This window comes from Hemibagrus wyckioides, linkage group LG24, assembly GCF_019097595.1.
Source record: "Hemibagrus wyckioides isolate EC202008001 linkage group LG24, SWU_Hwy_1.0, whole genome shotgun sequence".
In the NCBI taxonomy this organism is placed as follows: domain Eukaryota; kingdom Metazoa; phylum Chordata; class Actinopteri; order Siluriformes; family Bagridae; genus Hemibagrus; species Hemibagrus wyckioides.
The window spans coordinates 3,999,823-4,022,603 of record NC_080733.1 but is presented as its reverse complement, the minus strand read 5'-3'; the positions used below and the strand labels follow the sequence as shown (position 1 = coordinate 4,022,603).

At 39.0% G+C, this 22,781-nt stretch overlaps 1 protein-coding gene across 4 annotated transcripts in view; it reads right to left on the bottom strand.

Annotated features, from left to right (window-relative positions):
• Nucleotides 1-22,781, bottom strand: part of elfn1a (extracellular leucine-rich repeat and fibronectin type III domain containing 1a) — a 78,365-nt gene that overhangs the window by 28,940 nt on the left and 26,644 nt on the right. For 2 of the 4 annotated variants that reach the window (XM_058377251.1, XM_058377250.1), the window contains exon 2: nucleotides 4,397-4,500. The exons of the other annotated variants lie outside the window; for them this stretch is intronic. The gene's annotated coding sequence lies outside the window, so the exon portion shown is untranslated. The remainder of the gene's footprint in view (nucleotides 1-4,396; nucleotides 4,501-22,781) is intronic. 4 annotated transcript variants of the gene reach the window in all.

Genomic DNA, 22,781 nt, shown 5'->3' with positions numbered 1-22,781 from the left:
TTGCCCCTCTTTCTTTTATACTAGTCTAAATTCGGACTAGTATTTCATTTCTTTGAGCACTGACACTAAAAATTTTAAACAATATCCACCTTTGTTCATTTCAAGAACTTCAGTATTGTATGGTTCCACAACATATATCAAACTTTGGGAGGTGTCACAGTTTCAGTGTCAGATTAGATCAGACCTGCTGTGTCATAAGGACCGAAGAACTTCTTGTGAAGCTTCTAGTGTAAATTGTGTGTAGGAACAAAGGTGGAAAAGTTTATCAGAAAGATCAGCAAAGCTTCAAACCGTCCTAGGAGCACTGTAGGAGCGCAACCCAAGATCAAATGGCAGAGAAATGCCCAAGCTACACACTGGAGGGGTTACAGAGCTCACTGGCTAAAAAAATAGGAGAACCTGTCCAGACCTCAACAATATCCCAAGCTCTACACAGATCTAACACAGATCTAGTCTCTGAGGGAGAGTGTCCAGGAGGAAGAAACTTCTCAATAAAACTCATATATAAGCATGCCTGGAGTTAGCTAGAAGGCATGTGAAAAAAATCCAAGAGCTTTTCAAATAATGTTTTTGAGCTGTTTGGTCCAAAAGCAAAGCATTCAGTATGCCCCAGACCAAACACAAGCTCAAACATCAAGCGTGGTGGTGGTGGTAGCATTGTGCTCTGAGGCTGCTGTTCAGCGGGAGGAACTGGAAAACTTGTTGCCAGCAATGACAACATGGATAAAGCCAAATACAAGCAATCTGTTGAGAGGAACCTGTTTTAGACAGAAGATTTGTGTTTGGGGAAAGCCATCATTCATCCAAATGAAAATGAGCTGAAAATTGCTGTCTGCTAGTGTTCTCCATCTAATTTACGAGAAAATCTGCATGGAGGAATTTAATAAAATGGCAAAATCAAAATGTGCAAAGCTCGTACAGTCACATCCAAGAAAACTCAAAGCTAGAAATGCTGCAAACAGCCAACACACAGTCCAACATCGACTCCGGGGGGGTGAAGAGTTATTAGTTGTTGTTGCAGTGTTTAGATTTATTGTGAGCTAATTCTAAGGAAATCTAAATTATTTATTGTGTTTTATTTCTGCAGAGAGTCACTTCGAAAGAAAATCCCATTCTAATATTCTCTCATATAACGGTGTGTCATTGCAACGCGGCAAAAAGTGAAATAATCAGTAGGGGGTGAATACTTTCTGGAGGCACTGCACATATTGTATAAACAGTAAGTAGGAGTGAAGCCATTTCTGTCAGTCAGCCAGGAATCCTGTACCGGTTCATCAGATTTGACATAAAATGGTCCCGATTCTATGAGCCAAACTTACATTAATGTCATTAACACAAAGAATAAGACTGGCCATCTTTTCACTCATGGCTCAATACTTTCCTAATAAGCGGATGTGGAAAGAAATTTGCATTATGTTTGTCAAATCTCTTTCACACTGATCGTATTAAAAAATAATGAGTTTCATAGAAGGAGGAGGAGGATCGCTTATATTAATCAGTGATAATCCTATAAAAAAATAAAAAAATAAAAGATTTAGCAAGGGTCATCAGATGCTTAGAACCTCCTTTATTAAATACGTTAAATGGTTTTAAAAGGTATTATACATGGACCATGTGTTTGAAAAGAGATTTTTAACAATATTAAAATAAAATAAATGAAAAATATTAGACTTAAACCCAGTACGATTAAGGCCTGAGATTAAGAATGCATGAACTCATGAACAATTCTACATATTTCTAAACAAGTCCAGTTTCCTCTAATGTCTATGTGGGAATTCATATTGCAGTTCTTCACAGCCTGAAAGCTGTGCAGATAAAGAGTTATGAGTCTATCTCTGATTTTCTGTTCCTAGGCTTACATATAATATTAGCCTAGTAACCTAGTTACCTGATGCCAGGCTCTAAGCGTGCTCTAATCTCGGTACGGCGGAACGCTGTTCTGCTGCAACAGCGTTCTTCTCATTTATCATTTGTTTATCAGGGATGTGAGACGCCGCGAGACAAGAATCAAACAAAACAGACACAACAAACAAACAAATATAGCCATTCAGTGCTTTGTATAAGGCAGTTAATTATCACGAGACATTATCTTAAAGCCTACTAGGAACTATTATTATTATTATTATTATTATTATTATTATTTTTATCTTATCTTATCTTATCTTATCTTATCTTATCTTATCTTATCTTATCTTATCTTATCTTATCTTATCTTATCTTATCTTATCTGGCTCGCTTATAGTTTAAAACAGAGAGGTTTAAGTCTGAACCTGGCCATGGGTTCTTTAGAGTTTATATTCGTTTGCAATTTTGTGCTTTTGCATCTCTGGAGTTTCGGCTCAGTCTAGCTGTTATGGATTCAAAAAATATTATTTAAAAAATATTATTTTCATAAACAGTGTGTTTGGGTGTATAGATTCTGTCCTTTTATGCCAAAAAAAGAGAAGAAATATAGACAGACACACCAACACACACAAACATTTATTTTTAACAGTTTATTCATTTAGTTATTACTGTTAAATTTAAGCGCAGATAAAATATTCACTGTTCATTTGTCATTCATTAGTTTGTCTAAAACACGTAAATAAACCAATTCAGATTGTCAAGCCAAATTCAATTCCACCTGAAATTTAGAAAATGAAATCTGACACTTTTTACATTTTATTTATTTTATTTAATTAGATGAGAAAACGCTATGCGATGATTGACATCGACACCACTGACACGGTATAACTGTTATGCCTTCATCGCTGAGGTAATTAAAACTTTTAGATGTGATCTCCTCTAAGCTTCTTTCTGTTCAAACCAAAAGCTGAGTCTCATCTGTATGCAGTTGCCCCACGTTGCATCAGCTAGTTTGAGACAGAATGCAGGCACCGAGACTTGAAGACAGATGTGGGCAAGCAGCCGGCACAGAAGAGGCCTTAAAGGCAAAAAACTGCCAGCAGGTAGGAACTTGCGAGATGCCTATAACTAACCAAATCCGTTCTATTTTACCTCATTACATATTAAAACTTTTCCCTATAGACAGTTGACGTATTAAAGGAAAATAAACACGTAGCTCTGTTATGTTGAATGCTAATTTACCGGCACTCCCTGGACCACTTGTCCGCTTAGAGTCAAGGGTCATTTTAAATCAATACCGAGTTATACTGACTGACTCTTCTGATGAGAGAGAGAGAGAGAGTGACAGACAGACAGACAGAAAGAGAGAGAGAAAAACAGTCAGTCAGTGAGAGAGAGAGAGAGAGAGACAGCAAGGGAGAGAGAGAGACAAACAAACAGAGAGAGAGAGAGAGACAGACAGACAGACAGACAGACAGAAAGCGAGAAAGAGAGAAACAGCGAGAGAGAGAAAGAGAGAGAGACAGACAGACAGACAGAGAGAGAGAGAGACAGACAGAGAGAGTGAGAGATCCCTTTCAGTATGTCAGTGTTACTATCCTCAGGCTGACTTTCTTACGCATTACAGCAGCCATTCAGGGAAGATAATTTGTAAGAATGCCGCTCCTGAAATGTTGTACAATCTCTCTAAGCACCTTTCTGACACATTGTGTTGGGTTTTCATTAAATTCTGTCAGTCCGGGCAAACTGAAGAGAAAATCTAACACATAGTTTACATAAAAATATTAATTTTCTTATCAGAACATGATTTCACTGCTTAAACTAAACGCAACTGAAACAAGTTTCTAATTACCTGCTAGACTGATGTGGAGTGAGTGTAGCATTAACGGATTACTTTCTGAAATCTCACGAGGACGTCAGTACTGATGGGAACCGCGGCTATAGAATTAACGCAAATGAACACAATTAAGTCATGAGCGGGAGAAGAGTAGAGCGATAATGTGGCTGTTGCTCCAGTGACCTGGGTTCGATCTTCAATTTGGGGGAGAGGGCTAGTTAGTTTGATTCAGGGTGTTGAAAATAAATGAGCAGATCATGTGTTGGGTGTACAAAAGAAATGTTGTCAATGTAACTCAATCAATTCATTGAGCATTTTTTGTTGTATTTATTATCAGTAGTACTAATGATCAACTATTGATAATTCCTGTTCTTTAACTTAATGAAGTTTATAGATATGATTAGATTATTAATTGTATTTACTTCTATTTACTTTACAGAAAAGCAAAGAAAGGGCAGACTGGGAAAAGAAACTGGTTTTGAGAAATTTGATTTGATTTGTTCTGTCAGTTTTTAGGCTACATTTCTCCGAGACTGCTCAATGAAGACATTCTTATCAGAAACATGTACACTATGCATACAGCCATTACTGCAGTTATGTAAAAAATTTTTTGATCTATTCCCGTATGCATTAATGAGCTGAGCCAGTAAAAGGCTGGCCAGTTTCTCAGTGCACTACAGATAGGGGTATGGAGCCGTGCCAAACCGGACTTACCCCTGCTGCTCAGGTTAAACACTCCGTTGAGAACATGCATCTCTCACCCCTTCATCAGCAGCACTCTCTCTCCCTTCTCTCTCTCTCTCTTTTTCTTTCTTTCTCTATGAAAAAAAAAAAACACAAAGACCCAGTGGGTTAGATTTGTTTATCTTGATCACCGATTTGAAAAGAGAAGACAGAGAACGGTCTTTCAGTGTGGCTATTCATTTGCCCTTGACCTATTCGGTGCTCTTTAAATTCTTAAATTAAAGCAAGAACTGCAGAAAAAAAAGTTAATTGATGAGAAAAAAATGCTTTCATAGTGAATTTTTTTTTTAATCCTTCCTGGTTTAATTGGGGTTTTTACTGGGAATGCAAGCTACAATAAAACCCCAGCCATAAATAACAATAACAAGAAAGCTGATATTGTATACAAACGAATGCATAATTTATCCACGAGTAGATTTATATATTTCTTTCTCTTGCAGTTTCCTTTAAAATAAATATGCAAATGCTATGCAAGAAGTCCATATTTACAAGCTAGCTTTTTTTTTCACACACACACACACAATGCAACTTTTTTCAATGTGTTACAATTAGCGCCACTGATTATAAAGAAAATTAGCAGCAGGGCTAAATAAAATAGGCCACAGATCCCATGAACAAAACATTACAATTCAGTAAATGTGGTTTAAACTGGCTCTTTGCCTATTGATTCTTGCCTGTTTTCTAAAAGATTTCTAAAACATTGCCTTGATTCCTTTTAGATTACACTTTTAGATACACTCGCACACGCCGATCCTCACGTTAATGCCGTCTGTCTGCATGCTGACCCTGAACATCTCTAGCTCGGTGTGTGAGACAGAGGATCGATGAAGGCCGATTCGAGACGGTTGCCTCTGCGAATGTTTCCTGTCATGACACAACCTCTCTGGCACATGAGCTATTCTTTTATTTATTTATTTATTTATTTTACCCCCAGACATTGATCTAATGCTAATGAATCACGTACTCCAATTAACCAGAGTAAGCTCTGGCTGTGATCGGCAAGCAAGACCAACTAATTAAGCCCTACACAATTTGCTGCACCGCCCATATTGCACATATTATTTCTTTTCGTTCCTCTGAACTGCATAGCTGAGGGGGGGGAACTATCAAGTGAGTTCCAATACTTTTTCTCAATTTTTAACTTTTCTTTTTTTCTGGTGGTTGATCGTTACATCTGTCCCGTGTGTGAGACGGTGATACAATAACTTATGCATGGCAACAGCAACCAATAGTAACAGAATGTAGTAACTATGAACTATGAACACATTCACACACACATTCACACAATCATACATACACTCATTCACACACACATTCACACACACATTCACACACACATTCATATCTGGGACAATTTAGCATATCTACATACTAGCATATAGTAAAACCTGGAGGAAAAACCTGGACCTGTCACAGAGAGAACAAGCGAAACATATGTAACATACTCCGGATAATGTATCTCAGTGACACTCGTCTTTCAACCAGGATTTGCAAAGCATGTTTGTTGTAAACAAAAAAAAACAAGATGAATATTCTCTCCTTATAACCCTCATCTTTAATTTGTGCTTGTTTTGCTGTGTCTGTGTTCTGCTTTGAATGTTTTTGCCATGTCACACTGCACAGTGGTGATTAATGGCTCCTGTGAAAGTAGGCACTCAGGGTTTTAAGAATTTGTAGTTTTTTGTAAGTATTTCTGTTTTTCATAGCCTACTTGGGGCGATACATTTATAGAAACGTCCCTAAAAAGGATTTTTCATACAAATTTTTAAAGTAAATGTTGATATCAAACCCATTTCTGCTCTCTGAGACGCCCCAAGTGCTTGTTCATAAACATCTAAAATTTGTCTTCAGCCACTAAAATTCTTTGTAAGGTTATCCAACAGAGGGAAAAACACACTGAAAGCTAACAGAGTCCTGATTCATTTTATATCAGACTTGAGGCAATTAAATGATCCATTTGTTAATATTGATTGAAAATGTCCCATTAGCTGATTTCCATTCTGCCGGTCGACTGGAACACCAGTGTAGTGGTAAAAAGGGTTAAGTAATGTTCCATGAGAATACATCACCAACCCAAAAATCAACGAATAACCCCAAATCCTAATTAAAAACTATAAATGCTACAACATCAACTCTGACCTTTCAGTGAAAAACATCATGTTTGACATTCAGTATATATAAACATTGTATAATTCTTTTGGCCTTATTATATGACGTGAAACAGATAAACATTTCAAAGCTCTTTTGGAAATGTAATTGTATAGATATGCAGATGAGGCTGTTGTTCCACTGTGTACTCTTTTTGTTGTCTCCTTGTATATTTTTATGTGTTTCACACTGATTGGCATCTCAGTAATTTTATGCAAACGTCAATTATAATCTGCATTCAGATCACTTTCAGGCAGCAAGGGATTTGTGTAAAAACAACAGAAAATCTAAAGATATGCCTTGCTCGACTGGGAACTGGACGTATTTAGAAAGACTTTTTTTTGCATTTTGAAAGCAGATACACAGGATCGTGAAAACGGTCGAGCTCCGATTATAAATAATCTTCCATTCCTTTACTACATGCCAGCCTGGGCTAAACCTGATTTGTTACCAAAATGAAATGATTGTGACCAAATTGATCTTGGAAGCTGCAGCAGATAACAAAACCAACAAGTGCTTTCAAAGGTCCGACTTGCAAAACAAATTTGTTTCCCATGGAAAAATCTAATGCCTAGTCAGAATTTCAATAATGCAAAAGCCTTGATAATGCGGTTTAATTAGCTGGGAAAGATGTGATTTGCATTCCAGTGAAAGTGCCTACAGCAGCTGCTATGCAGCAAGAGTCTACGAAACCCCAAAGGCGGCGGAACCCAGAGGCAGGCAGAGGAGAGTTTCGGAGTCTTGGGTGCTATTCTTTTAATTACTCGTTATAATGACTCCATTTAGCTGTTCAATGACCCATTTAATGGCACTGAGCAAGCCTGGGAAGCACAGTCCTTGGCAGGTTCAAGCACGCAGCTGCCCTGGCCTTTACTACCTCTAACCCCCCTCTCTTGCACCAGACCTGAGGGGCGAGAGAAGCCCTCTGACTGTGTCCTGTGAACATGTATGCTGAAGCTAAACGAGGATTCAAAGTAGTGCTTCTTCTCATCACAGGGAGTAAAACATTTTGCGCATCTGAGTTTAATTAATTAAGGAACAGCCCCTGTGGGTTGGAAATAAAAAACAATTAAGCCTTACTATGTATGTGCGATTTCTTCCCATGGGCTTAGCTTTGATAAACATGCGATGGCTCAGAAGGAGCCCCATATGTTTCTGAGGGATGAGTGCATGGAAAGTGCACTGACCATGAGCTCTGCCTCGGTTTCCTGCGCTGAGTGACTTGCCTTCACTCAGATCTAACACTTGCAGAGATGTACACGTGACAACAAGCACAAAAATAGCTGAATACTGAACATTGCTGCCATTATTTTGATACCAGTAAAAGAACACGTTTGACAGCTCACGGATAGGATATTTGAATCGATTTTGTTACAGCAACTCTGTCATCATGAGACACTTTCCTTTAATCCTGTTCGTCAATAACGATAAAGAAATGCTAACTGATGGTGAGATCTGTACTATAGACAAACAACAAATCTCCCCTAAGTACGCTACAGTGCTAAATAATTAATTACAGTAAAGTTAAGGAGGCTGATTGAATCTTTTTGTAGTAAGAAACAGTGTAAATATTCGCTATAACGCACAAGAGTATACACATCTTCCTAGCTCTGTATCATGGAGCTTTGAAGCGCTTAGGAATTATCTCCATTAAAATAAAGACGTCTAGATTTTTCAGTTTATAACCTTAAAAAATTAGAAACCAGCAGAACATAAAAAAAAAGTCAATTGGAGTTCAGAAGATTAAGCGAGAGTGAAATTACCGATGAAATTAGCATCTCCTTCACCTTATTGCGCTGCGCTACTCAATCCAATCTTAGCAGCATGTAAGAAGAAAATCCGGTTCTTCTGCTCAGCCTTATGTACGTTTCTTATCTTATCCTCTGAATAACGCCAGCCTTTGCCAGATGAAGAGGATGTGAAATAGACAGTTCAGAATTAGCAAATAAGAGCTTGCAGCTGCCACTCTCCGTCAGTCTATTTGTGAAGCTCGAACAACTTGACAAGATTCAACAATTAAGAGGGAAAACAATGTCAGTAAGGCTGTATTGACTGCTCTAACGAGCGAGATGTTTGACAAGATGGACATGCAACATAGCTACTATGTGGTTTATATATTTGGATGTGTTATTATCTATTTATATTTCTGGGTTGTGCAGTGGTAAAGTTGTTGCCTAGAAGCTCAACTGTGCAACTCCTGAACTGTGGTTACTATCTGAGCGGACGCTTTCTGGGCACGTTCTCCGTTCTATGTTCTTCCTTCAGGTTCTCTAGTTTTCCTCTAAAACAAGTGGCAAATTGCACCTAGGTGTGAATGTGTGTGTGTGTGTACATGGTGTCCTCCAGGGTGTATTCCCGCCACACGCCCAGTGCCCCCGAGATAGGCTTCGGATTCACCACGACCTTGACCAGGATGAAGTGTCTACTGAGATCCAGTGAACATATGCTGTAGAAGTGGCCCAGTATGGCATGAGTATGCAGAACACTGATATATGAAGAAGAAAAGCTGGCTTTAAAGAAGACATGAAGACCCAAGATACATGTTGTTACAGTGGCAGCTGCATTCTTGCATATATGAATATCAAGTTACATTCAAGCACAAGCTCAGATCATGTTACAACCCCTTTCACTTTCACACAAATCCACAGGGGGGAAAATCCTAGCCCAGAAAACATGCCTCTCTGTTTACGATAGCGGGAAACATTTTATATCTGACTCAGTAGTGAAACATCTCAAAAAGTGTTTAGATGACATAATCACCCTGCCTTTAGCTACGGGACAGGAAAGTGACAGTGACATAGTGGCGTCTCCGGAAAAGATAATGCATCCTCCGTGGGGATCATCTTAGCGGAAGATGGGAAGAAGATTACGGCAGAAGGCAGACTTGATTTCAGTGCTGTCACTTTTTTTTAATTTTTATTTATTTATTTTTTGACTGTTGTGAACTAGCGGCGATGGGAGCAGGAGGGGTAAAAACAGTGGGAAGATCTCCGTAAACTTGATTTCACAACTGAATGAGTCAGTCGCTCCATTCAACCTGGAGGTAGAGAAGCGAGGAGTGAGAAGTCACACCGCTAGATTCTCCCCTGGAGGGGCCGAGAAACAGAGAGAGAAAGTTCACGCTACTGGTCTTGCAAACAGACAAAACTCAAGAAAAAAAAGCTCCAAACAGGCTAAAAATAGCAAAATAATCAATATTCTGTCAATCAAATGCTGCTTTACAACAACATCCAATCACTGGCTGTTCTGTTGTAATATTGTATATATAAAGGTGTATATACCTGCCAGTTATTTTAGCAAAGAAAGGCAAGAGAAAATCATTAAAAATGATATTCACTACATTATATTCTCTGTTCATTAAGGATCACGCTCTGGCTTTGAATGGTTAGTGATCAGCTGTTAGAGGTGAGTAATCGTTATTGAAATTGAGAACTAAATCACCTGTGCACGATAGACAATTCGTCTAATAGCAGATCCATTGAGGAATGTTTCATCTGCTTCACATAAGCCAATAGCATTTGGCAGTCGGCTCTGTACACCTTAATTGGTCTTCGGGGTTTTGATGTCACATCAGAGCAACGGTGATGCATTATCTAGGCTTCATCCCCATATGTTCAGCTTGATGCCTCTGTCTGCAATTTGCTGCTTTCGCAATGTGAAGTGCTTTTTGTCTAATAGAGATAATGTCCAGGTTAAGTCACACACACCACAAGCCATGGGTTCGGGTCATTATTCCTTAAACTGTAAAGAGCTGGAAAATGCCACTGTAAGTCAAGTCAAGCGATTTATTGAGAGGAGATCAAATAGCCTTGAAGTGCACACAAAAAAGACTTGCATGATTGCTGTGGATATCCAGCTACTTATTTGTAATAAAAATAAATCCCTCTAGTCTTCCTGTAATTCAATATATGAATAAACAGAATGATAAATTCAGGATGAAATTGCTTCTATACACTAAACAGCAAGACAAACCTGCCCCTAATCACATTCCCTCAATAGTTTTCTGCCCTTCATTTCATTAATTAAACCTAAAGCCACACTCAGGCTTTATATGAAACACAATAAAAAATGTTTATAACCCTATTGATTATATGCTGTTATCTTTTGCACATGGCTCAGTGGTTAAACTTCTCAAACATCTCAAAAAAGCATCTCATAACCCATTGTGAGTCACATTAACTGGATTGGGTTTTTTTTTAGCAGACAAAACAGATTTTCTATGATTTCCGATGATTTATAGCTTTTAAAATTGAGATCTTAATGTTCTTTTAAATAGCCTAAATGTTGCCGATGATTGTTTATCACTGCGTTTAGAGTCTCCTTTAATATTTCAGAAGAACTTTAGCTTCAAGCCTTTTTTTCTCTCGGCTTTCACGGACCCACGTTATCTTGCCAGGAGCAAACCGCATTTCCATGCATGTGATGCCTGGTAATACTCATTTTGACTTCGTTTTTTTACCTTGTATGACATCGGCAGTTTGAATACATTACTCTGTTATGTGGAGTTAAAGCTTCCCTTCCTTCCCTTCACCTCGCCATTACAATACATGTTACAGCGTCTAAAAGCAGCGCACTTAACTTTTTAACCTGTAAAAGCTTACGCTGCGCACCATCTTTACGCCGAAGCAGCTACATCCTTTTGTTACTGGCACTCTAACAGAGCTCGAGGCAGGTAGAGACCAGAGGCGGTTGAAGAAAGCATGGTGTTACAGAACACAAGGAAAAGCTATTATGTGACTCTCAGGGTTTTGTGGCGTATTTTGCTTGGGGGAGTCTTTCATTTATCAGCTGCTCTGCGCCGCTTTGTGGGTGACTTCCGTCTTTGAATGGTAATGGATTCCAAGGAAAGTGCTTAAATCCTAACATGACAATGAGATTAATGTACTACCGATCTATTTCATCCTACTCCCCAGGACCGTTGTCACAACAGAGCTGTTCTGAAGCTTTCTGAAGGGCTGTAATGACTTTTGGCCCTAATCAACATGGGATCCCTTGAGTGACAAGGACCATAATTAGTTATTGTACCGAACATGTAGGGTGGAAAGACGAACAGGCGAACCGTATACCGTAGGCCGTGTGTATGTGTGTGTGTGTGTGTTCGGATGCTGTTGCTACAGTACTCTGACCTTCTCTCTAGGGCACTCAGAGCTGCAGAATGATGTGCTGTATTCGTGGCAAATAGGTAAACTAGGATTGTTTGTCTGGAGCTCAGAAACGAGAGTCTGTCTCTCTGAGGCTTAATGGACAGCGGCCTTCTTTTAAAAAAAAAAACGGAGAGGCTTAGGTCAGCACATCCATGTGGACTTTCAACAGATCGAGGCTGAGCAAGCTGTCAGACACTGGCAATCCTGAAAAAGAGGCGGAACAGGTATTACAGAAGATATAATGGTATTATGCTGTCGTAAATTGCGACAGAACAGCCGTCGGCATCGCTAGATAAAAAGAAAGTGTTCGCTTGTAAATTGATTAACCTTTGAGCTCAGATATCAAAGCAGGATTTTTTTTAAAGCTCGATGCTTCTTGACCCCGTCGCACAGCAAACCTCTTAGGTCTCAAAAATATATCAAGCATTTTTCACTGTACTGTCGCATTAGTTTGCTTTAACTAGTGTGAAACGGAAAAAAACGGTCCAAAGATAGTAATTAATGATTAATTGCAAACTGATTTTTTTTTTTTCTTTTTACTGTGGAACGACCCTCCGTGTCTCATTTGCTACTAATTAAACACGGATTCAAATTATGTATCTGTGTTTGCCGTGCGATGTAATGTAGATTTCCTCTCGAGTTTCGCCTACAGTCGCTAAAGTGAGAAAGCGAGGCACTTTGGAGCCTAATCAGGAAACAGAAAACAAAAGTAAAGCTAATTATCCCCCCATCTTCGTGGGTCCCCTTAGAGAGCTTACATTCTTTATAGCTCAATAACAGAACGCAACAGAAGCAGCTCCCTAACAAGATACATACGAGTGAACGCAGGAAACGAGGAGTTACATCATCCTGGGTTGAGATACAGCATTTACTTTGCTCTGAAAGTTTGTTTTTGAGATGAAGACTTACAAAATTGAGCTAATGAAGAAGGCAGGAACGGAGGGGATATCTACTGTGATTGAAGAAGAATGCCGACAAGGTGTAACGTTAACTTTAAATTCTCTAACAGTGTTATGCTTTTAATATCGATTTTTTTTTAATGGTAAGTCCGTTCTCAGTATTCTGAAAGCAAGGTTTTTATTCGCTACAGTGTTGAATAAATATGGATGCTGCAGATTCCAGAGGAACGTGTGCTTCTTCTTAAAGCGAGCGAATGAAGGTGTTCGTGCCTCAGCATCACCGGACAGCAATTAGCATTAACTCCGGCATCGACTTCCTCCCTCATCCGACCGAGGGAAAGGGGGATGTGTAGCTAAATGCGTCGTCTCTGATTGCTCGCCTTCATAATCTTTAGCTGGGAATGGCATGAATGCATGGTGAGCTGAGCCAGGAATAGATGGGGATAAGTGTTGTCATCATAGCCATTAGCAAAGCTGGGCTCTAATTCAGTTCAGGGAATTCAGCAGAAAATCAGCCTCGGCCACTGGAGCTCTGTTGAATAACATTCTGCTGCTGAGTAAAATGCCATGAAATTCTGGAAGTTGTTGGTTCATACAAAAGGAATGATCAGCCGTCAGAGATTGTTTTTAATTCAGTGTTAATTTTTTTTTTTGAATCATTAGATAACATTAATGACTTTTGCGGTTAGGGGGATTTCATATGAGCAGCTTTTTTTTTTTATGAAAGCTATCTTGAGCAAAATGAACACAGGAGCGGCTAAATGTTCCTGTTTCTGTCCAATTCATGATTAACAGAGACCACATTCACGGAAAAAAATAAAAATAAAAACAGCTCCTAAGCAGACTGAGGATAAAAACAGAGTTTGTCTGAGAGGCAACATGACCATATACCAAGGTTATAATAATAATAATAATAATAATAATAATAATAAATAAACACATAAAAATAAAATACAAAATACACTAATCAATAATAATAATAATAATAATAATAATAATAATAATAATAATAATAAATAAACACATAAAAATAAAATACAAAATACACTAATCAATAATAATAATAATAATAATAATAATAATAATAATTATTATTATTATTATTATTATTATTATTATTATTGTTGTTGTTGTTGTTGTTGTTTTGTTGTATTTTAATATAATAATAATAATAATCATAATAATAATAAATAAAAAACAAATAAATATAAATAAAAACAAAATTAATAATAACATTAACATTATTATTATTTTTAATAATAATATTAATAAGAATTATTATTATTATTATTATTATTATTATTACTATTATTATTATTATTATTATACATTTTATTTAAACTGCACTCCTATTTTACAGAATTACTACAAATCATAGACAGTATATTTAATGGTGAACTAGGAATAGACCAAATTAAATGATGCTTTTAATCAGGATTTTGAACGGTCAGTATGCTGGTGTTCATTACAACTCGAGTCAAGCGTCTTGAGGTAAATCTGCCTCAGGTAAGCAAATTGCTCAGGATTACCTCTACTGCTTCATTAAATCAGCAAGAGAAGCTTAAATGCTATTGAATTCTCACTCCTCGGGGAAAAAAAAGCAGATTTAATGTGTAATAAGCATTATTTTTAATTTATCAAATCTGCATCCTTTTCTGTTATCCAGATTATGATAATGTCATTTGCAATTTAATTTTTTACAATTCTTTAATCAAATTAAATTCAGAAGCTTTGTTAATAGGATTTAAGAAGATGTTTATTATTCTTTTGTAAGACACCGTTATTCACTAATACTTTTATGATCAGATTCTCAGTGGTAATCATGTTACAAGTTCATTTAAGCAAGAACTGTATTTCTAATGGAAAGAGATTTTTATAAAAATCAACAACTCAACAAATTTGTGTGACAGACTCCTAACAAGCGTTCCTGCTGTTCAGCTCATATGCAGTGCTTCCATTAGAGGCGTCGAGAGGGTGCCGAGCTCGAGCAGTTTGCATATCGATGGCCTCAAAATGTCTTCCACGGCCATCAGACAGACAGAGTCCCGTGCAAACAACGGGGCACTGTTCAAATCAGTAAACCAAACAAATGTAGAGTGCAAATTAAGTGCATTAATGGCGGCATGTCTGGCACGACAGCGAGGTTCACAGCTCAGCCTGTCACACTGACTGGAAGTGAATGCTGCTTTGAATTTCCTAAATAAAGATCATTTCATTATGTATAAGAGAAATAGAGTTTAGTCTGAAACTGTAATGTGTAATGTGAACCAGGAAGTGCAGCGTGGTACTGAACCCCAGTCTAGCTGTTGGAGGTCATGTGAGTTGTTTTGTTTGTACTGGAACTGTGCCGTGATTCCTGTAAACATGAGCACAGCTTGTACTCGGGTCCAAATGTGTTCAGGAAGTAAAGTAACCTGTTTGTGTGTGTGTGTGTGTGTGTATTTTAGCCAATGATGACATCATTAGATTCCACAACAAGAGCATGAGTGTCAGAGGAACGATGTGGGATGCAGAGCCTTACTGCGCATAATAATAAAAAATAATATATAGTGAGTTGATATGGTTGTGTTATCCATGTGTGTTTGTAATGGTGTAAGATACATGCAAATCCACTGGGGTTCAAACGACTCGAGTGAGTCTGAAACAAACCTACAGCGTGAGCTCAGATCAATCACACCCGGATTCGGACCTCAGCAAATGTGCCCAGTGTGAAACCACCCACCAAAAGACGAGTGTTATGCGCGACCTGAACATCTCATAGACAGAAGCAAGAATCTGGTTACTTTAAATGTCCATGAGCTGGTTTTCAAGCATACCAGTGCTTCCTTCTGTATTACTATGGGACACAGTAGAACAAAAAACTTCAGAGCACGTCGTTACACAGTGTTATACCATGTTTTTAACAAGCCCTCTGTTCACCTTTACACACACACACACAGTACAGCCTATCAAAATGCAGCAGCATGCCCCTGCCTCCGTGAGAGTGGAGTGTGAAAGAGTAAAGCCGAGCTCCTCTCCATGATTCCACTCTTGACCATTTAAATATTCCCTCATTAATAAAGGTGGAAAATCAATTTCCCGGTGCTGATTCTCATCCAGTGTGTGCTCATTAAGCCTCCTGCGAGTGTGCATCAGTCAAAGCACGTCAGGTCTAGGCAGCTAAATGGCTGACTGGAGCGCTGGTAATCGCACACGGCCACACACCTGTGTTGCAAGGAGAAGTCATTCAGTTCTGCTTCCTTTAGCAAATCTCTCTCTCTCTCTCTCTCTCTCTCTCTCGTTCTCGCTCTCTCTGCATTCCTCTAGGGCCTTCTTTTAAGCAGTACATGCTTCAAACAACTATTTTTATTCACAAGGCATGTTCCTAGGAGTCTGAGGACCTATGAAAGGTGCTGAGGAAATAATAATTACACCCTTTTAGTGTCATGGTCAGTCTAAAATCTTTCAGGGTGAACGTTTTCGAGATCACAGACACGACTAGAACATTAGCATGATAAGCAGAGGTGCAGCTGAGTGCTTCAAATCGGACTGGGATTATGAAATATACTGGCAATTATGTGTGTGTTTAATCATCAAATCCAAGCCAAAGATTGTTTTTTGGTACTCTCAGGAGCAAATGAGCAATAATGCAAAGCTACTGTATCTCCCTGAACGAAACAGTAGTTTCTCTTTGAAAAGCTGAAAATGCATGATGAAATTTACAAATCATTAACGGAGTGATTGCATGTAGCTCTCATGCTGTCCGTTCCACTTGTTTACTTGGAGAGCACTCAATAATGGAAAGATTCACTAGCTGCTTGTTTGCGCTCGTCGCATTAGTCAACGTCTCTGTATTGATGGGGCGTGTCATGGTTGATTCATTAAGGGGATTTAGAGGAACTAGTACGGAATATGAGGATCAGATAGAGCCTCGGCATTGATGAGGGCAAAGATCCAGCCGAGAAAGGTCATCAGGGACGTACACAGCTGCTAACAAAATGGATAAAGAGCTGACTTGTATTATCAAGAGAAAAGCTTTGTATTCATGCTGCTGCTCCACTTTAGATGTCTGGTGAGGTCACTGATTGACATTGACTGGAGTGTCCTTACAGCAACCACAATTCATATCAGAAAGGGAAATCCTCATTTAATAGTTTTGTCCATTACAGATTTTAAAAGCGTCGTATAATCGGGCACGTGAGACATTACAACCATCATCGCTCGCAGATTCCTTACCATACATTCCAGTGCATTCTGCCTTGATAGATCTTAATTGCCTACAGAGGTCAGTCCATTAAGCTACTTCCTCTCTTTCAAATCACTCGAAATGGATTAAACCACGATGAATATTTTTCAGCTATTCAAACAGACGATGAGCAATTAGCAGCCGTCAATTAAGTCTATGCCTTGCTAAATACATATCAAACCATGCTGGAATGATATGAAAGTATGTCTTTGGAGGTAATGCATTTCACTAATAACCTGACATCATTAAGACAAATCAGTTCAATTTTCCTAAGTGGAAAATTGGAGCCCTGTAGAGGCACATTTAAACTGACAGGAATAGTGAAAGCTCTGTTCATTTTTGGAAAATAAATAAAAAAATTCATGCATTCCCTTTGGAGTGTAGGAACAAGGTGCAGCTACAGACATCGATGCGAATCTACCCCTGTTTCACAGATGCAAGAAAGCAGCATCACATGTCATCCTACAAATTGCTCAGTTCTTTGTTTTGGTGTTGACAAGCGCGGTTCTCAGGGGCCCAGGCCCCGGCTGTCTCCTCTCGTTCGATTGTTTGCGTGCTCGTGCACCGGGCCTCCTCATTAGCCAGGCGGCCACAGTGTCGGCAGAGGCGGCGCCCAGACAGAGTCCCCTACCGCGTCAATCAGGACTAGTGCTCCACTGCCTTAGCCGGATGAAAAGCCAATCAATGGCCTACAAGAGATTGAAGAACCCGTGGCACATGCAGTGGCGATCTTTCAGACCGGCGGTGGTTATAGAGTAAACGACTGTATGTGCCTGAAAAGAAGTAACCCAGATCTATTCGCTAAATAAGCTTCATGTAATGCCTAGTCACTCTGCGCTGGTGTTATCCTGGTGAATCATTTCACTTGTCTAATGCACAAGAATGACCCTGCTCGAATGAACGGTCATGAACCAGAGAGAGCACTTGAAATCTGAAATGAAAAATGGAATATCTCTGTAAATCTGCACACTTGTCGTGTAATGTAGTGGTGCCAATAAGCCGAGCCCACTGCACACTGTGAACATCAGAGGCATTTCTCAGTGACAGTATTCCACTTAAAAGCAAGTTTTGTTGTTGTTGTTTAAAGACATATGCGTTATACTCTTGCAAACCTCCCATTTATCATAAAGGCATTTCTTTATTTACATCTCATTAGCCATTCTTATCTCCTTTCTCCTATTACTCACTTGAGACGAAGTGTTTCTTCACATCTTCTCACACAATTTCTACACATCTCTCTCTCTCCTTCTCACTTCACACGTCGTATACATACACAAATCATCTCACTTTGTGCCTTCTATATCACACTCTTAGGGTGTGATGCAGGACAGTGGCACGAAGCCGCGTGACACAAATCCTGCTGTTCCTCTACAGACTGTTATGGAACACATGCTCGGTTAACCTCGGTTTCTGTGTTCTGTAATTTTCCTTCTTCTTCTTTTTTTCTTTTCATGCTATTTTTCCAGAAAGTGGATGTACTCCATGCCAGCCATGCCAACCACGAAAGCCTAACAGTTACCACAACAGGCACGAAAGCTTCTCTTCAGAGTATGAATAATTGAACAAAGTAATATGGAACAGGACTTAAAAGGTATTTTTCGTTGCTCTTCAGTAGCCCATAATGTTTGCCTTTGCAACAATTGCATTATTTATAAAAAACAATAAAAAAAACCCTTTGAAAGTCACGACAGAGACTGTATTTACCTGTGTGTGAATTGAACTTTTACATTCACCCTGCTCACAGAGCTGAGAGACTGTAACGCTAACAATGCTAACATCGTACTTCTACCAAGGTAGAGAACATTTTCCCACTGCTCTGTTTTTCTATAACATTGTCTTGTGCTTGTCTTTTGTGAGATGGATGGCCGTGGGACTCACGCTTCCAGACACTCACAGTCTCTTATTCTGCTCTTAGCCTTCTGGAAAAAAAAATGTATAAAGCATACAATGTGTTCAGATAAAGAAATAGATTCGGGTTCATAAGTAATTGGACAGTGATGCAGTTTTTTTTTTTTTTTTCCCCTAATTTCTCTGCCACTTCACTCCTGATTTGTCAATAAAATGTAGAATTTCAGCCTAAATTTAAGGAGTTTTTAAAAAAAAAAAAAAAAAAAAAAAAAATATATATATATATATATATATATATATATATATATATATATATATATATATTACATTAAAGCCATTTACTATAATTCTTCCATTTTCACAGGATCAAAAATATTTGGCTGATACACACTTGAATGCCCAGGTGTGGCCTGTTTCCTTGTTATTTCATGACAAATTCTGGAGTTGATTCCAAGTGTTGAATTTGCATTTAGTTTGCAGCTGTTCATGGGAAATCTGTATTGATCAGAGAGATCGCAGAAGCTTTAGGAGCAGCCAAATCAATAATTCTTAAAAAAAACAAAAAAAAACGGAATGCACTCACGAGCTCAGCAACACCAAAAGGCTTGGAAGACCAAAGAAGACACCTGAAGTGGATTTCTTTCCTTGGTGAACAACAAAAAAAAGCCCCTTCACATCATCTAGCCAAGTCAAGAATACACTCGAGGAGGATGGCATGTTATTGTCAAAGTCAACAATCAAGACACACCATCATGAATGTAAATACAAAGGGTTACCCCTGGCAACACACAGGAACAGAAAGGTCAGGTTTGACTTTGCTAGCAAACATCTTAAAAAAAATGTCTTCTGACCAGTTTTGGAGCAAGAAGCTGATTACCTCGTAGCAGAATGATGGGAAGAGAAGAGTATGGAGGAGGAAAGGAAGGGATGACATCATCTGTCAGACACGGTGGAGGCAGTGTTATGGCATGGGCATGTATGACTGCCAGTGGAACTGGGTCACTGGGGTTTAATAATGATAGACTGCTGATAGAAGTAGGGGATGAATTCTGAAACATACAGTATAGAGCTACACTTCCTGCTCAGATTCAGTCACATGCTGAAAAACTGACAGGACAGTCGCTGATTTTTGCTTCCATGTATTAAAAACAATCCTTATATTATATCCCTATATCCTAATACAGTATCAGTGAATTAATAATTGTTAGTTTTTCTAATTAATGTACTTTACTTTGTCCAGTGAGGGACTGTGCAGAAAATGGCAGTAGTTCTTGAACGGTTTATGCAACATTTTTGTTAAACCCCTTGATTTAAAGCTGAAAGTCTAGACTTTATAGCTTCATTTCAGGTGTACAGAGCCAAAATAAAAATTGTATGTCCAAATACTTATGGACATGACCATATATACATACATATTTGTGTGTGTGTGTGTGTGTGTGTGCACATTATGCATTTTATTTTTTTCTGGATGGCTAAATAAGAGCAGAATAAGAGACTGTCTCGACTGTGAGTCTGTGTCTGGACTTTATATTATTATATATATTTATATTATTTGTGGTCATTCATAATAGACTAGCTAGCCAGTAGATGGTATTATTACAATACAATCTAACTTTTATTTAGATTCTGACACAATGTTTTTTCTCTTTCTTATTCATATCATCAGATATTATTCCTTGGCAGTCCAGAGGCAGGATCCCGCCCCCTCACCTCCCGCAGCCAGGGTTTGATTCCCATGAGGAAACCAACCTAGACACTGAGGAGTTAACTCAAAACTATAAAAATGGGAGGGTTGCATCAGGAATTGTATCCAGTGTAAAACCTGTGCCAAATCACATATGCGGAACAAATGATCCACTGGAGCGACCTCGAACAGCTGAAGGACAACAACTTGTATTATGAGATGTATGGCTTTCACTTTGGTGGCTTTCACTGTAACAAATTTTACAGCTTGCCTCGTGTTTCACTACTTTGAACCATGTAATAAGTCGCTTATTTAGCTGAATTGAACGATTTTTGATTTGCACACAGATGATTATACACCTGATTCTAAAAATACACGGTGTATATATAGAGTCTATTTTCAGGACTTGTGTAAGCTGTCCCAAGGTAGCGCCTGTTAGAACTTCCATGCTAGAAATTTTTCTATCCACAAATTGCACCGCCTGTGCACAAAGGCCTTCAGTCACCAACTACAGCAACATCTGGGAAGACAGATGTTGGACAGCTGCTACCAAAAGTCATTGTTATTAATTGCTTTTTTCTTTTTATCATCCTACAACCATCCCAAGCAAAAAGGCACACTGTCTCTAACATATTTGAAATATCTCAGGATGACGGGACGCCATTCATTTTAGGCTTAAGAAAGGCTTGAAGAGACCTTCTGGCAAAAATCTAAATTGGACCATTGATACATCTGTTGTGAACATTCCTGAGAACATTTACTCCTACTCACGTACAGAGGTGACGCATTAGTATGAAAAGGAAGGCTTGCCAGGTTTATAGCAATTGGGAGAGCATCTTCGGAACGATTTATGTTGATAGTAGCAGTTTGCAGATGGATATAAGAGGGCAAACTTTTTTCCACTTCCAGGCTTTTATCAACATGTACAGTAGGGCTGTATGATGTGTCTGTTCCAAATATCCATCCATCCATCCATCCATTGTCTATACCCGCTTTATTCCTAATTATGGTCTGTTCCAAATAATTAAATTCAATTGCATTTTAATTGTATTCACTTTTAATATTGGACATTATATCACCAAGCAGTTTTATAGAAATATACTGCTCAAAAAATTAAAGGAACTCTTAATCATCACAGTATCACACCAAGTCAGTTACATTTAGGAAACAGAAGTGAGTTTCACCTGCTTTGGTGCAAAAGAAAGTGACAACAGTCGCACTGGAGACAAATACCCAGGAGGTGCCTCAGACAATTGCTCTGTCCTCATCCTTCCTGAGTGATTTGTCTCTACTTTTGTGGATTGTTGTGGTTCTTCTCACTTCTTACAGCATGAGGCAGCAACTGCAAGCCAATCAGGTTGTGAAGGTAGTCCAGCTCCTCCACACGTGCCATTGCAAGGAGATCTGGAGATCTGTGAGGAGCTCCCAGGAGATTACATGAGGAGAGCTGGATAGTGCCACAGAAGGGCATCAACCCAGCAGGAGGACCGATATCTGATACTTTATGTGAGGAGGAACAAGAGCAGCACTGCCAGAGAGATACAAAATGACCTTCAGCGGGCTGCTAGTGTGCATGTTTCTGACCAAACTGTCAGAACATTCTCTAATGGGACCTGTGCTCACAGCCCAGTACCATGCGGCTTGATTGGCATTTGCCACAGAAGACCAGAATTTGACGGTCCACCTTGTGGAGCTGCATCTGGTGCCTTATCCTCTTCATGGATGAGAGCAGGTTCACAGTGAGCACCTGTGACAAATGTGAAAGAGTCTGGAGATGCCATAGGGAACATTATGCTGCTGGCAACGTCATCCATCCTCAATGTCATGGTCTGTGGAGGAATATCCTTGGAGGTTCGCACAGACCTCCATGTGTGTACCATCCTTGCCCTTATTGCTGTTCAGTACCAGGATGAAATCCTCAGAGCCATTGTCAGACCTTACGCTGGTGCTGTGGGCCCTGGGTTGCTCCTGGTGCATGATAATGCCCGGCATCATGCAGTCAGAGTGTGTAGGCAGTTTCTGGATGACAAAGACATTGATGCCATTGACTGACCCTCACGATCTTCAGACCTGAGTCTAATTTGAACCTCTGGGACGTTATGTATCTGAGCGTCTGAAGCTGGCACCACAGACTGTCCAGGAGTTCAATAATGCCCTGATCCAGGTCTGGGAGGAGATCCACAGGACACTATTCATCATCTCATCAGGAACATGTCAAGATATTGTGAGTGTACACAGGCACATGGGGGTCCTACATAAAACATATGAGTTTCTGTGATGAAATTCATGCAAGCAAGTTGGAGCAGCCTGTAATTTAAATGTTTTACTTTGACTTTCTGTGTGATTTTAAATCCAGCCTTCAGGTGATTGATCATTTTGGTTTCCATTGACCATTGTCACATTAATC